Below are 16805 nucleotides of genomic sequence, written 5' to 3'. Positions count from 1 at the left end.
GCACTCCATGCCATGGGAGCAGCGTGGCTGCCCTTCCAACCCACAAATGCAATGCCTAGAAACCTGTTTTCATACCATTTTTTGAATGCATTGTTTGACACACAGCTTGTCTCCAGCTAGGCTTCACATTTATAACAGCTGCTCATTTCTAAAACTATAAAGGAAAAGAGTGCATTCTAATTTAATTAAATAAATAATTTAAATTTTTATAAGGGCTGCTTCAAATCTCTAACTAAAAAATCTTTACAGACTGCATGTTATTTATTTTCAACACAAAGGGGACATTAAATATTTTTTTTCTATTTTTTTTTTATTTTGGAAAACTTAAAAAACTCAGTAATTGGCTCTTTAATAGAGCTGAAACTATTGATTTTTAACTGGATTTCAAAGCATGTTTGAATACAGAGAGCAATTCAAAAATTGTTGTGAGCAGCAGTTTTAGTAGCTGCCATAGCAACAAGTAGAGTACCCAAGCCCTTGCTCCCCTTTGGGGGCTGGAAATTCCTGGAAAGGACAAGATCTGCAGACATTTCGAGTGACTTTTGCAAACACAACTTGCACTGGGACAATCCCTGCGAGAGCAATCCCAATTTTAACCTGGAAATCAGGGAGACATCAGGCATCCAGAGATGGCAGCACTTACTGAGAATAGCAGGGAAACTTGGAAAAATTAAATGTTACATGGGTTTTAATGCAATTTGTGTCATTTTCATGGAACTATCTGCATGATTTCTTGTATTTTCTAGTTTAGTTTTAATCTCTTTTTTCTGTATGTTCTTGTCTCTTCTGTCTGTGCATTTTGGAAGCCTTCATCTCCATTCTGCCACCTGTGCCAAGAATTCAGGAGTTTTATCTTATTACTGCTGTCACTGCTGCGTTGCTCTGCCCTGACAATAATGCAGGAAGGACCGAGGGCAGAGCTCTGAACAAGCTGCACATTTGGAAAAGAGGAGAGTTTGGGATGTTCTGCTGCTTCTGGGACCTCTGAACTTCTTTGGGCTCCTGGAAGCCAAACAGAGCTGAAGTCAGAGCTGTCCTTATCTTAACAATAAGCCAAATCAGAACTCGAGATCTTAATTAACATTTCTACATTTCTAGTTACTTTTGTGAGCACGATAGAGCTGATTATTACTGAAAGCCTCCTCAAAGAAGTTAAATTAATCTGATAAATCAATGTGGCCAATGCAGATAAGTCTGGTGGAGCATTTTCAAGCTACACCAGGATCTGTCAAAAAGAGTAATGAATGTACCAGATTTTCAAAAGTACACATTTTGGAGGCAGGGAGGAGTAAGATAAATGACAAACACCAACTTCATTAACTTGCATGCTGGGTAACATGAGGCTGCAAATATGAAATTAAACTGGGTCTGCAGAAGCAACTTGAAGACAATAATGGAGAATGCAGAAACTGCTGTGAGTGACAACTCCAGAAGCAGATGGCAGAGAAGGGGAAGGGATGTATGGGAGCAATGGAGTTACATTGGTGCTCCTTCAGATGTATCCAGCATAATAATAATAATAATAATAATAATAATAATAATAATAATAATAATAATAATAATAATAATAATAATAATAATAATAATAACAACAACAACAACAACAACAACAACAACAACAACAACAACAACAATAACCTTGCTGTGAATGAAATTCCCTCCCCTGTCTCATCCAAGCATGTTGAAGATCACTTGGTAGTAAATTCATCATAAACTGAGGAATTGCAAAGGCCTCAGCCTGTGGCTAATGCAGGAGGTGACAAAGTGAGCCAGCAGCTCTGCTTCATGCTTGTAGCAAGCACTGCAGTTTCCAGGGAAGGTTTTACCCCTTTAGGGGAAAACTTGGCATCTTATTCTTGTTGAGGATCATCTTTTCACCGTGCCAGGACTCTGCTGATAGGCGGTTTTGGATGCCAGTGATACAGGAGTGGAAATGTGAGATAGAGTAGCTGTGTTTATCAGAGAGTGGAAGTGATGAGTTCTCACTGATAAAAAAGACATTATTTCTCTTTCTTATGTATGAAGCCACAGAAGCAAAGAGAGGAGGGTTATGTACGCAGAAGTGCCAAAAAAATCCCCAAAAGAGCCTAGCCTGAAATTAAGAGGGAGAAAAAGGGTATACCTAGAGCCAAGGAAAAAAAAGGGAAATTGCGAGGTATTAGAGGAAAGCTGGAGTTGCCCTCCCAACAAGCTCTGACTTGGGGGTTGCATCCCTGACCTCCACTAGCATCAAATGTCAGGCCAGAGTGGCCTTTTCAATATTCTCATAAGCCTTTCTGACATTAAAGGATGGCAGATAGGCTGGAAGGGACCTAAACTAACACAGGAGGTGCCATTTGCTCACAGAGTGCTGGCCCTGTGCATCATTTGGGGCACCATTCCAGATTCCCCCTGCTGCACCACACATCTCTCAGCTCCTGCCCACAGCTGCCTCCTCCTCCATGGCCTGCAGGAGTGGTTGTTGATTTATAACAGATAAATGTAGTATATTTGAACATTTGTTCAGTTTTTATTCATGGTTGATTTTGTGACCCCACAGACTCCCAGCTTCCAGCTGAACTTGGAGAAGGGAGCATCAGAAATCTCACAAGGGTCTCAAGACAACCAAAGCATTTGTGTTTGGACCAGATTAACATCCACATAAACCTTTGGGAAGACAGCTCTCACTGTTCCCTTAGGACCCAACCAACTATGCCTGCTATCTTTGTGGAATATTCTGGTAATTTAGGATAATAAAAAATATTTCAGAGGAACCTCAGGACCTTTGGCACAGAGCAATCCTCAGACTTGGATCTGAATGAGAAGAAACTGCATCCTCTGCAAGGTGTACTCATATTTCTCTCTCTGGAGTTAGGGGACAGGGAATGAGAACAGGTAACTTGTTTACAAGGTTTTCTTCTCTTTCAACTCTCTGAGCAATTTATGTCACCTTCTTTCATGGGAGATGCTGAGGCAGACTTGCCAGCTCGAGTTAAAAGATAAAATAAAACAGATGAAGGGGGTGGAGGGAGGAAAGCGTTCCAGGGTTTTTTTTTTTTTTTTTCAGTTCTGTACAATGATACAAAAAGTGGGTTATGAACTAAAATATTGAATCACAATTCTTCAGGCAGTTTTATACTTAAATCATAGTCTTGTCAAGTCTGTGTTTGATATGGTTTAATTAATGCTTCCCTTATGTTGTGTTTGATTTTGATGTGTGTGTGATGGATTCCCACAACCTCAGGTGATCAAACCCAGGCATTTGTCAGTGTCAGAGCCCGCGCTGAAGCCTCGGTCGGCTCCGTGCACAGCCTGGATGGGGAAGGTGGCACTGGGTTATTAGAGGGACATGAAGCAGCTATTAAGAAATCACCTGCAGTAAATGAAGCCAATCCTGTTTTCATTAGGCAGCACAGAAACCGGGATCAAATGAGTTTGGCAAGGGAAGTCAAACTGAGTATGACGTGCCCCGCAACGGCAGAGGGCTCTTCACAGCCCGTAGCTTTGCATTTGTTAGCAAGGTTTGCTCACTCTTCCAGTGCAAAACCCTCATTTTCAGCAATCACCAGCTGAAGGTCCTCGTTTTTAGTGAGACAATGTTCGCAAACACCTTTATTATTTGAGACAATCCAAAAGGAGGGAAAGGAGACGGAGCATGTAATTGTTCTCTTAGGGCTGGTGGTGGGATGCTGTGTGCTGCACAGGTAGTTAGGAAGGAAGCTCAGAAGTCTTGTGGTTGGGATTTGCTCACAGATGGAACTGGCAGTGACAGCAGAGCCTGGGATCAGCTTGAGCCAGCAATGGCTCTTTTTCTGTTTCCCTGGGTAACCTCCTCAATCACTCAGCATGCACCATGGTATGTCACCTTCCGCTCCTGGCTCGCTCCTTGTGATGTTTCAAGCACCCTCAATGCTCTTAATTTCCTTAAGTGTTAAGGAAAGTAATACCTGGTATCTGTAAGGTAGTGCTTGAAGGGATAAAGTGCTTTGATAAGCTCTTAATTATAAGGATTCTTATAATTTGTTGACTTCCCTTCCCAGCAATAGTGGGATGTTTCTACCATGAGGCCTTCTCAGCACTGTCATTTGACATAATTCTGCTGATTTCATTAACTTTCACTGATTTTTTTTTTTTTTTTGCAAGTCGATCACAATGATTGATTGACTGGGAAAATAGGTTTTATCATCCTTAGTCTCCAAATTGAATAGTTGTAGCAGTTGGATTAGGTTAATCCTGGCAGTATCCTCCTTTGGCTGATTTCCACTGCTGAACGGAGCCGCCCCTTCTGTCCCCCTCTGCTCCCCTGTGAATTAGGGGATTAAGAGAAGAGGTGCTTTAGCTTAGCCCTTGATTGACACGTGGTTATGCAAATTATGAAGGAAACCCTGAGATTCCTGCAATCTAGCTGGAATATTGGAGACGTCTTCAAGGTGAGAGTGTAACAAAACCAGCAGCACTCAGTGAAAGCAAGGCCCACTTACAGGAAATTCATGATCTTGAGCTCATTTTCAATTCCTGAAATCTTTGTAACCTTGAGATCCGTGTGCCCCCTGAGCAGCTGGGGGAAAAGGAGTGTGTTTTGAACAGGCAGGAGGCAGTAACTTGTGTGATGTGTCTGAATGTTGGATAAACTCTCTCATTTCCACACAGACATGGGAGGTGAAATACAGAACAAAATGGCTCTGTCGTCTACCACGGGCTGCAAGGGAGGCTCACTGTGTGATTAAATAATGAATAAAATAGCATTGCAAATGATAATGTTATATTGTAAATAATTCCATTTGTTTACCCTACTGTGGCATTGAAGTTCATCTCCCTTGGAGACTTCTCTGACTTTTGATGCTGTTTTGCTTTGCATATGCTTGATTCTTTTTATTCTTTTTTTTTTTTTTTTTTTCCTTGCTTTCCACAAAACCTTCATAAAGGTTCTGGAACTGACAGGACTAAGTGAATAATTCACAGCAAACAATTTTTTTTATGAATTTAGCATCTTTATTTCTGTAAAAAATAGCCCTACACACATTCTGTATGTTTTGCACTAATTTATTGTTAAATCAGTTTTAAGTATGAATTCCCCTCAAACCACCATCAATCCTTCTATTTTTATGAATAGAATATAAACTCTACTCTGGAAATAGCTGGGTTTAGAAATGAGTTTATTTGTGACTGGAGAAATGTGTATTGCTTTTGTTTCCTGCATGGATGGCTACAGTACTGCTACTGGTACAAATATGTCCCAACATAATATTTGGCAATGTGAATCTCAATTTTTAAGTTCATTTTTAAAACTCATATTTAAACTACTCAAGTTTGATCTCTCAAATGCTTTAGAAAGCATACACAAGGCAATCAAAACACATCTATGTTTTTCTCTAGAGAAATCATATGAAGGAATATATTTTAAGGAAGAAATAGTGCAATTACTATTAATATTATTAGCTTGACTTCTACCTTGGAGAGCAGTATTTTTTTTTGAGGTGACTGCTGCATAAAAATACAAAATTATTCTTTCAGTGGATGAAGGATGTGGGCATGTATATTGTGGTTTTAGATTCAGACTAACATTTACCCCTGAATATTAATTCAAAGATTGGAATTAAGTGCATGTAGTGGATGTTCAGTGATGCAATGCATTTTAGTGGAAGTATCTCAGAAATCCCTTTTAACTTACTGTAGGTACCTCTCCCTTCACCTGTCTGACAAAACTGGGGAAATGACACCTAAATGAAGTTCCATGAGATCCATGGATGGGAAGTGCTGAAGGGAAAACTTTGCAGTATAAAATTCTGACATTTATCTCTGCATAGACACTCGTGGTATTCCTGGGCATGTATTTGATTAAGTACTGCTTAGTCACTAAAACAGAGACCTGAGGTTTCTATTTTGTTTTTTTTTGGGGGTTTTTTTTAGGTGCCACCAGAAGATCATATCCTACCTGAGAAAGCCAGGAGTTCCCTAAAGTCATAAAAAAAAGAAGGGAAAAAAAATCCCCAAGGAGAGATGAAGGAAGATGACAAGACAAATCAAACCTCTCTTTCAGGCAGATGACAAAGGATGTGAGATGCTTGCATTGGTCCTCACTTGGAAGTTCTGTGTTTGGAAGTTTTGAAATTTTGGGGGAAGTTTTGAAGGTTTGGAAGTTACACCAGTGAAGGTGGGTTTGGTTTCCTCACAGGAATTTTGGGTTGAGTAGATGCTACAGAGCTGAGCTGCTCTCAGACACATCTGATGGGGCTTTGAGCAACCCAGCCTATGGAGAGACATCCCTGCCCATAGCCTGGGGTGGAATGAGGACATCTCCAAGGTCCCTTCCAACCCAAACCATTCTGGAGCTCTGTGATTCTGTGAAGCTGTGTACTTCCTTCAGCTCAGATGCCTTTGGAATTCCTGGCTCGGGAGCCCTTGGCAATGGCATGGCAGGCGGTGTTTTGTTTCCAAGCCCAGAAGGATGAGACTTGTGTAAAGAGCTGCTAATTTGCTCTGCTTTTAGTACACAAGCTGAAGCCTCCACATGCACAGAGACCTCAGTATCAACGTCGAGATGTGAAGGTACAAGTCGTTTCTCCTTCGTGCTCCATTCCTGTATGAAACTTTCTGAGTAACAGTTAAAGGAGGGCTCTGAGATGAGCTGAATAATGGTGAAACAAAGGCACCTGCAGCGTGCTGCCTGCTCCCCTGTTGTCTTAGAGCAGCGTCTGCTGTAGCTGCTGGGAACTGTGGCAGGGAAATCTCCTCCTCATTTCCATTTCAAACCCTGCCTGCTCTGAGATGAGGATAATCAGTCCCTCACTGCAGTTGTGCACTGCAGCATCTTCGCCTCCTGCTCCCTCTCCCGGGGCTCGCTCCTGTGCTGGCCCAGCTGTTTGTGGCTCTCTGCTCCCCAGCTGACTCCGAGGCTCTGGGGCTCCGTGGGAGCTCTCCAGCGTGCTCACATTCACGGCCACTCATGTGGCTTTTCTGCTCACACATCTGCGCTTAAGGAATGGAAATTAATGTCACTTGCATAGAGATTTCTTTCAGTGATCTTTTGCAAACATTCCCCGTACTGTATCTCTTTGTTTGGATGGGATTGCAGAGGAGGATTTGTACATCCATGCTCTTGTGCATCATCAGTGCCCTTTCTAGGAGAGCTGAGAGCGTTCCCAAAGCTCAGGGAGTCAACTGTACCAACAGCAAGCTCTTCAACCAACTGGCTGTCCTGTCTAAACTTTGCTAAAAGCAGGGAGGAATCTGTACTGGAGTTGGAAGCAAACCCCCATCTCTCACATCCCACTTGGCATTGGGATCACAAGCCCAGAATTGCAACTTTATTCACTATTATGTGAACCTGGCAGATCTACCAAACTCTGCTCTCCAAATTAGGAAGGAAACTATTAGGGTCTAGACATCAGAGACACCATAACTTAACATCAGAAAGATGCAGGGCCTGAGATTTGACATGTATTTTTGCCAAGAGTTGTATCCCTCACGGGGATGTGATGGGTGGGAACAGACTGTCTTAGAGGTCTGGGTCCTCTTGCCATCCTCACCCAAACCCCAGGGAAGAACGTGAATGGAAGAAACTCAGTGTTAGAAGGGCAGGCAGGGTACATCTCAATCACATAATCAATAGGATATTTGACAGCTTTATTCATCTTTTATCACCCACAAGTTAAGGGTAGCAAAATGTCCGAGGCAGCCATTACCAAGCAGCTCAGGGTTTGCATGGAAGGAGCCCATTAAGCAGGAAGAGCTGTTACTCCTGCAATAAATACGTGACACAGGAGAGCAGGTAAGAGATTGGGGCCAGAAAAAGTGGTTTAGTCAAATGTGTCCGGTCACAGTGACAAAAGGTTAATAGCCTGTCACATGGCACATGCCCACAGCCACCGAGTTTTGCAACTATTAACACCTCCCTCTGTCACGAGGTACAATAACCAGAGATGCCTTAATGATCTTACATATGAAGGAATATGTAAAGCAGCTTAAGTCTCATTCTCCAGCTATTACAAGCTTGATCTCCTAGAATTAGACAGAAACTTTAATCGCTGTCTCACTGCTGTGCTTTGCGAGCTCACGCGTGAATTTCTTCCTTGCCAGGGATTAACATTGCTGTTTGGTGACATCCCATTGAAAGAGTGGACAAGGAAGAGCAAGAAATAGATCTGTGTATACATTACGCAGACTGTAATTCTCCTTCCTGAGCACTGCCCAGCAGGCCGGGCACCTATTGACAGAGCTGGCTTAGGTCAGAGCTTGCCAGAGAAACACTTAACATCCATCTGAGAACAGCAAGGCAAGCTGCATCTACCGTGGCTATAAGCTGTCACTCAAAAGTATTTCTGCCTTCAAAGTCCATTTTCAAGCATCAGGAGCAGACACCTTCCTGCACAGGGGAGACGGCAGCCAGGAAGGAGCCTCTGTGGGATAGCCAGGCAGGATCCCAAGGAGGAGCAGGCAGCATGGGCTGGGCCCAGAACGCCTCTTGGTGCCTTCAGTGATGTGAGGCACCAACCTGCGCTGCCCAGCGCACCTCATGGCCCAGGTGCCGCCCGGTGTCTCATCACGGCCGGGCGGGGATGCCGCGGGCCCAGGTGTGCCGGTTCCCAGGGGCAGCCGGTGCCCGCAGCCCCCCGGCCGTGAGGCGATGGCCCCGCTGCGGCCGCCCCGGCGCTGGAAGGGCTCCCTCAGCTCCGGCCGCAGCAGGGACGGGCACCGGGCCGAGCCGGACCGGGCCATGGTGAGAGGTGCTGCCGGGGCCGGTGGGCTTCCAGCGGGAGGGCAGCGGGTTGGGAGCCGCGTACCCTCAGAGGGGGAAGGAGAAGGAGTCCGGGGCTGGAGCTGCGGAGGGGGCCCGGAGCTGCGGAGGGGGGTCCCCGCCGGGCGCCGCCCCCTGCCCGCGGCCCGGGCGGGGCGGGGGCTCCCTCTCGCCGCTATTGGGGGGATGCGGTAGCGCGGGGGCTGCGGGGGAACCGGCGCTGCCGCCGCGGGCCCGGAGCCGCCTCCGCCCGCGCAGGCTCCGCAGCCAGCGAGGCACCGGGGCGCGCATCCCCGAGGAGGAGGAGGAGGATGGTGATGAGGATGAGCACGAGCGGGGCGCTGCGGGGAGCGGCGCCGGCTGCAGGTAGGAGGAGGCGCGGGGAACCGCGGGGCTGCGCGGGGGGAGCCGCCCGCGGCCGCCCCATTGCCGGTGCCGCCGTGCGCGGAGCGGGTCCCGGCGCCCCCGGAGCCCGGCGGAGTTGAGCGCAAAGTTTTTCCGCCGGGAGGGAGGCGCTGGCGCGGCGGAGCCCGCGAGGAGGCGGGGAGGGATGCTCGGGCAGCGCGGTGCCGCCTCGCCTGCTGCCGGGCAGCGCTGCGCGGCCGGGACGTGCGGGCGGGGATGCGAGCGGCGGCTCGGCCGCAGGAGCCGCGCTGCCTCGGGGCCGGGCGCGGGGATTTAACACTTCCACAGCCGGGCACCCGCAACTTAGAGCCCTAGTGAGCATCGCCGAGCCGAGCCGGGAACGAACGTGAGACACCGCTTCCTTTCTATCTCTGTGTGTGTGTCTGTGTGTGTGAGACTCTCGAGCAGGGTTTTCTCGCCATCCACCTCTGCGTGCCAGCCGGGAAGGGGCAACTTGAACCAGCTGTCCCCTCTTGGTTTTATATTTACAGCCGGAATAAATATTTTGCTGCCCTTCTACCTTTTCCTCGACGCCTTCTTGTAATGTAGATGATTAATCTGGGAGGTTAGTGGCCAATTAGGCATAACCGTGTAGAAAAATAATTATGTGAGGATATATGGGGTTTGACTAGTGATGTGATACAGAATACACCCAGATCTTGGTAGCTGCTTCCCAATGTGTGCAAATTCAGTGTGTTCTTGATTTTGAATGGAAACAAAAGTGTAATGACAAATATGTTACTTCTAGGGGAAGACTGTTATTTTCCTTGCCAGTGAAACGTGTAGCAGCTTGAAAGTAAAATGTGCATGTCTGGGGATATAGAGAGGGGTTGTCTTTTTCTGGTCAGTCACTAAATGTTTTTCTCCCTTTAAATATGGTCTTTCTAGTGGTACTGGTTGCTTTGAATGTTTGGTTTGCAGAATGAATTTCATTTCAGTGCCCTCGGAGTCTCGAGAGAAGAAGTGCACTGCTGTGTCTTCTGAGGCTGGTTGTTTTAACTGATCTTGTTAAATAATGCTATTATTAAACGATAGCAAATTGAAGCAAATGTGTTTTTCATTGCCCACAAGTTGTGTTTCTGAGCTAAATTCCTTTTTATGGCTGGAGAGGCTCTTGCACTGCAGTATTACAATACAGCCATATTAAAAAGGTCCTTGGAGCAAATAACCCTCTAATGCTGCAGCTATGTTTTCAGTAGACTTCAGTAGTTCTGTGGGAAGTGATTATGTTGCATTTAAAGAATCTGGGCTCAATTGACTGTGCTTTTTTAAATTGTGGTGTCAAACTGCTTGTAGACGTTCATGTGAGCGGTAAATCTAAACCCAAAATGTAAAGATGCAAAGCTCCAAACCCAAGGCTTTATTTGTGATGAATTTATTTTAGCAACAGGTTTTTCTGGTTTTTTGGTGATTTATTTTCCCCTTTCCTTCTCCCTTCAATTGGCAGAGAGGTGTCCAGCTTCAATGCCTTTCCTTACCCAAGCAGGGTGCAGTGGTAGATGATTCCATCATTCTCCTCTGTGTACGGTTTACTCTGTCTCTGGTGCTGCAAGGGATGAAGGCAAGTCAGAGTAGAGATAAAAGGGAAAGAAATTCCTGAGGTTGATGGTGTTGGCAAATTGATGGATCAAGGTTTGCTTTGAGGAACCCCACTAGGTTTTGGATGGTTTCTTTGGGATATCATGCTGAAAGCACCTATCCTTCAGTGAGTTCACACCAAATTCTCTGTGTGTGCTTGGCAGGTGTGAAAGGCACACATGGAGCTAAGCTTCTAATGTCAATATCTGTTGCTAAAAGATTAATTTTGAGCAGAAGACAAGCAGTTTGGTTACTTCTCTTTAACTACAGCTCTTCATTACTGGCTTTTGTTTGCTCTAGTAAACAAACATATAGCTCTTGAAATTGAATTAAGTGTATAAACTGCTTGAACCAGAGAGGGGAGACAGACTAATAAATAAAGAATAAAGCTATTGTGCCACTGACTGGCTGATTACAGCTTTGGCCTGATCACTTGAGCAGTGCTCCAAGCAAGCTCTCCATGCCCAGCATTCCCCCTTTTTTCTGGGTTGGAGGATGGGAATGCTGGGGGTGACTGTGGGGTGATGTCTGCTTGACTGACAGACACTTATAGCAGAGTGGCACTCATTGCTCTGTAATTTTGCCTCTGTAATGATTTTCTCCAGAGAGCTGACAGAGAATTAAAATGTTTATGATCAGGTTTTCAGAAGGGTTCCTCAAGATGCAGAGAGGAGGGTAGGGATGTCCATCCGTTTTTAGATCTCACTAATCCCAAGCTTCTGTAGTTCCTGTGGTCATGCTAATTTTTATTGATTGTCATGGCAGTGGCTGTTTCAGACCACAAGAGTGGAAACATTTCCACTCCACATAGGGTAATCCTAAAAAGAAATCAAAGTGGGAAGGAAGGAGTGGCTGAAAGAGACATCTCACTCCAGTCTTTTCTTCAGATTGTTTGTGAAACCAAGGCAATAGATAAACAGTTGTACACTTTTGAAATTCAGTTTCAGTGGGAGGACTACACTTTCCATCTTGTGTTTGCTGTAAATGCTGTATAATCTTGGCACTACTTACCATAAGGATGCAAACCTCAAAGTTCTCCAGCTCATGCCCAGTTCTCCACTGGAGCAAAACCATGGGAGCAGAGGAGCCTATGGTGGAGGAAAGGTGTCTCTTCCCATGTGGATGCCAGCTGTGTGCCAAAGGAGCTGAGCTGGAGTCAAGGCTGGTACCCAGAATGGCAGCAGGTGAAAGAAATGTGTCAGTGATTTCTGGTGATCAGCTCTGCCCTTATCAAAGTCCTGTGTGTGCTGCACATCAGGAACACACCCTGTGCTTCTTTAACCATCTGATGCTGACCTAAAGATCCCTTTGCAGAGCCATCAGGTGAGCCTCAGCCATGCTGGTGCCTGGTACTCACCCTCTGGATTTCCTCACTCAATCCCATACCCTTCACTAGGCATGAAGCAGGATGCTCTTGGAGGTTTCCCATCCCCCTGTTCCATCCACACTTTGTCAAGGGAATTCAGCATGATGCTGCAGCCAGCCCAGTGTGGAGCTGACAAATAGTGACACCTCCTGCAAGGGAAGGAGGAGGAGGGTTGGGATATTCAGGAGAAAATTCCAGGAGGGTTGTATTCCCTGTGCTCCCCATTTTTCTGACTGCAGCCTGTCTGCAATTCCTTCTGCTTTCAGAGCTCTAAAGAAGGAATAAGTGGTGTGTTGGTGGGTTTGTGCTTAACCAGAGGTGCAGGAGCAGGCTGGAAGTGAAAACAAGCCAATCTCAACACTGCTAAGAGCTCTTGGAATTGGGAATGAGAAGTATTCTTTTGAGTAACCTGGATAGCAGGTGGAAATGACCCTATACACAGTGTCTATAAAACAGAGTGTTGGATAAAATGGTCCTATTACAGGAGGTGCAGAGGGCAAAAAACCTAAGCAGTCTTGACAATCATTTTGGGATTGTTCTGCAAGAAAATCAAAGGCTTGTCAGTTTTTGCTTTTATGCACATAAATCACCTTTGCTCCTCCTGTTTCATAAAATGCAGCGGGTCAGGACTTTTCCTGCCTCTACACTATTGTGAGTATTTACAGTAGAATACACATAGCACGCAACAGGAGATTCATATTTCACAGCACTTTCATTTTTCATCAGTATGCCAACTTAAAGAACCTCCAGCTTCCCTTTAAAATAGCATGAAGATTTGCAAGCCAGTTACAAGGAATGAGAATACATTCTGATATTCCTCTTTTATAACCACAGATTGATGCACTCAACAGCCAACTCCTTTGATTCTTCCAACATTTAAACATGAGTGACTTAGTGAAAAAAACACTGTATGAATATTTACTCCTGTTTTAATGTAGCAGAGCCCTGCTGAAGTCAAAGCAAGTGCAGCTGGTTCCTCAAGCTGAGGATATGGCCCAGAAAAGGACTTTCCTAATTGGTAGGAGGCTGCTTTGGTGCCATTCCTTGCAGGGCAATATTTTAGGAAAAAAAATAGAAAAAAAAAATCCTACTAACATCAGAGGGATTTCTCATTTGTAAAGTTAAATGCTCCTCAGTGAGAGGTGAGGGGATTACTCCAGCTCAGAGAGTGTTTTCCCTGACTAATATATCCAAAATGTATGTTGGGATTGCCCAGCACTGATAATTCACACACCTCTGGAGTGGAATCCAGCAGCCATTCCGGGCTGGAAACATTGTGCAGGAGGGGTTTAGGGAAGAGAAATGAAGAAAAACTAATCCAATTGAAACTGCAAGGGGAATTTAGGAAGCAGAATGCAATTATCCGAGTTGGATATTGGCCAGGACATGTTAGTTAACATTTTCACTCTTGTGGGGATTTCTGTGGGATCTTTAATGACGATGAATGGTCAGGGCTCTATTTTACATCTCACTTGAAAGCTTGAGCTCTCACTTCTTCATGAGGATGAAGTGAATGCTTTGCCTTCCTTCACGATGAGTTGCTTCAGTCAATCTGCTTTCCTCCCACAGGGTCAGGGCTCTCTGGGCACACCAGCCTGGCAATTCCACCTGGCCTTGGGTTTTCCTCACCCTGAGCTGCTGAGTCAGAAGGAAATCCCAATTCTCAGCATTGCACATCAAAGCCCAATTCCAATTTAAGAGATCTTCATGTGGAAAAGATTCCCTACAGTTCAACTGGCCATGGCATGGAATCACAGAATGGTTTGGATTGGGAGGGACCCTAAAGATCAACTCATTCCAACCTCCTGCCATGGGCACAATTCCCTCCTTCCCTAAGCACAGGCTGCCACGTTTCTTCCCTGTTTTGTGAGGACTAGTGGATGGAGGAATCATCTGTCAATAGTAAATGTGATAAATCTTATTGAACCTGGCATTCCAGGAGAAAGGAGCGGATGCACAAAATATTTTCTTCTCTACAATCACGATTTTCCATTTAGTTATCTGAACTTGAATCCTTTCTGAAGTAAACAAGCAAACAGGCAGTTCTTCTCTGTAAAAATTCAGTGTCTGCTTACAAATGTGTTTTTATATTGGTGCTTTTTGGTATTCAGGCAAGGAAAAGAGTAGGATGGCAGTTTGCTTCTCTGCAAGGGGGGAGAAGGGCCTTCCTCTTCCTTTGGAGGTTCAGGGATGGTGTGTTCGGTATGATTCAGTCAAATATTGTTCTGGGAACTCAGAGGACTGCTCTGTACCATTGAATTACCTTTTAATCTGTTTATCAACATGCTTGCAGACTATCTTAGAGGTCATGAGGCAGTGGCAGATGCTGGGAGATAAAATTAGATATGCATCCAGACTTTACTGTATAATTTTGTTAACAAAAAGAGCAATGTTGTAGTAGATATTCCCCCCCCCCACCCGCCCCTTTCTTTTTCTACTGGAAAACCTGTCCTAAGATTTGGTTTTCCTGCAAGATCCAATATAGGTAGGCTGTGCTTCTAACCCACACATGCCACTGATACTCATGTGCAACACAAATAATTGAAAGATTATTATTACTAACAGGGTTAATACTTTCCTTGTAGCAAAGATTTTTGCTGTTTATATAGGAATTTCCCCAAAACTCTCATGGTAACATCAATGTCAATATTCTAAAATGCTCAAAATATGTATCAAATAATACATTTTGTATCCAAGGATTTTTCTTTCCATGTTTTTGTGGTTTTGGGGACAGTTTAGGTTGTTTTGTTGTCTGTAGAATGATGGGTAAAGCCAATATCTACATGCACTCGTCCTGGATTTCTGGTTAAAATTAAAGAGCTGACCACTCTGACCTGCTGTGGTGCATTTCCTACAGAATTTGTGGGATTTCACAGGGGTGAGTGCTGGGGAGAGTCTCAGCACTCTGTTACTGTCAGACTTGCTTTAACTTACTGGTGTATCTTAGTTATGGTCATCTCCTCTCAGGATGTGAGCCAAAAGCCCAACTGAGCTTTTCAAGAATGTTCAGAACATGTGGAATATAACGTTAAGGGTCAAAAAGAATCATGATAATTGTCCAAAAGCCTCAGAGGAAACCACTTTTTCTCTTCTTTTAAAATAATAATGTCTTATAGCTGCGCAAGGCTGGGTTTTGTCCCTCATAACCAAAGTGAATGTGCTTAGGGACCCCCCCATGGAAATGAAGTGCCCATTCCATCTGCCTCTTGTAGCCTGACCCACAAAATGAGCACAAATGTTTCCACTGCATGCAAGGATTGGATGAGCGTGTTGTGTTGGCCAGGTGTGAAGCTGTGATCTGTGACATTTCATGGCTCGTGTGGGCATTGTGCTGTCATGTGGCACAGTGGGCTGCATTAAAAGAGTCTTTGGGGATAAAGAGAGACAATATGGGCAGAAGCTGTTGTTAGGCAAAATAAATTATAGAGTAGCTCATGCAGTGTGGGAAGGATTGGGAGTGATGTAGTTTCAAACATCGTTGTTTCAGTAATTGTGCTGTTTGAATTGTGACCTACTTTAATAACATTCTATCGTTTTTAATATTTCTTTATTCATTACATTTTATACACACTCAGGTGGTTTACTGCAAGCTGTGTGGGAATTACAATGAAGGTCAAGTGCTCTCTGTGAGGATAACTTATTACTGGAAATATTAACTGTTGTCATTACTGTTTTCCAACATGAAATTTCATTTGTCTGGTGAATGAAGAGATGATGCTGGGCTTGTGTTAAAGTGTGTGATTACTGTCAGTAGACCAAAGTCCTTCCAGTCACAGTTTTGAGATGTGCATGATCACTGAACAAGTGTCACTTTAAATTGATTTATTTTTCTCTACATTCTTAAGCTGGTACAGGCTCTTATCAGAAACATCTTTGAGATTAGGACTGGTTTATATAGATTTAACTTTTAGAAGCCTTTAGTGGGCTGAGGCTAAACTGAGATTTGCAGCTTTACTGTTGAAATAACCATGCCTTCACTTGGCTTTGCAGCCCTTCAAATGAGCTTAAATTCATGCTTTAAATTATATTAGTTCAGTATTTTTTATGTGGAAAAGGCTTTGGCCCACTGGAGGTCTGTGTAAAGGTGGAGTAAAGCCTTAGTTAGGGCTGAGAGCAGGCTCTCCATGGCCAATGCTGGGGTCAGTTAAATCCATGGTGGTTTTCCATAAAAAAAGACCTTCCAACAGCTGCCCTGTGGTCAGTGGAGGTGTAATTGTGAATTTTTACTGAGAGTTTGGTTGATGGGGTCAGGACATCACTTTCTCAAATCATAATCCCACTTTGGTAGAGCAAATATATTGCTTTTCTCAGAGCCATTGAAACCCATGGGAGAAAAGGGAAGCCTTGGAGCATCCCTGCTGTCCTTACACAACCTAACATATCTGGGATACCAGTGCATAATTTATTACATATTATTGAAATAGAATCATTTCTGTAAAGGTCAGCTGTCCACAGTGTCTGAAGTGTTTCAGTTTTGATTAAGCAGATTTGAGGTTCCTTTAGGAATCAAGTCTGAAATGGGCAGAATGAAGACAGAAGAGTTGCAGTGAATATTCCCCCTTCTGGCTGTGGCAGCAGATCAGGGATTGAAGCTTTACCAGCTCTCTGATTGCATTATCAAAATTCTTGCCTGCTGGTTTGATGTGATGGACTTAGAGGTTTCCCTGGTCCAGGGCCAGGGACATCTCAATTTACAAGTCATGTGTATCTAATTTTTCTTCTGAGCTATGTCATTTGAAT

General features: G+C 44.5%; 1 protein-coding gene across 8 annotated transcripts in view; it reads left to right on the top strand.

The window, feature by feature from the left end:
- The first annotated feature begins 9016 nt into the window (after positions 1-9016).
- DAB1 (DAB adaptor protein 1) overlaps positions 9017-16805 on the top strand; it is a 413827-nt gene continuing 406038 nt past the window's right edge. For 7 of the 8 annotated variants that reach the window (XM_058030142.1, XM_058030150.1, XM_058030139.1 and 4 more), the window contains exon 1: positions 9350-9467. The gene's annotated coding sequence lies outside the window, so the exon portion shown is untranslated. Of the gene's footprint in view, positions 9083-9349; positions 9468-16805 lie in introns of those variants that run through there. The other variant, XM_058030141.1, reaches the window with a different exon arrangement.

Source organism: Melospiza georgiana, chromosome 9 (genome assembly GCF_028018845.1).
Source record: "Melospiza georgiana isolate bMelGeo1 chromosome 9, bMelGeo1.pri, whole genome shotgun sequence".
Taxonomy (NCBI): Eukaryota; Metazoa; Chordata; class Aves; order Passeriformes; family Passerellidae; genus Melospiza; species Melospiza georgiana.
This window is presented reverse-complemented; position numbering and strand designations above follow the sequence as displayed.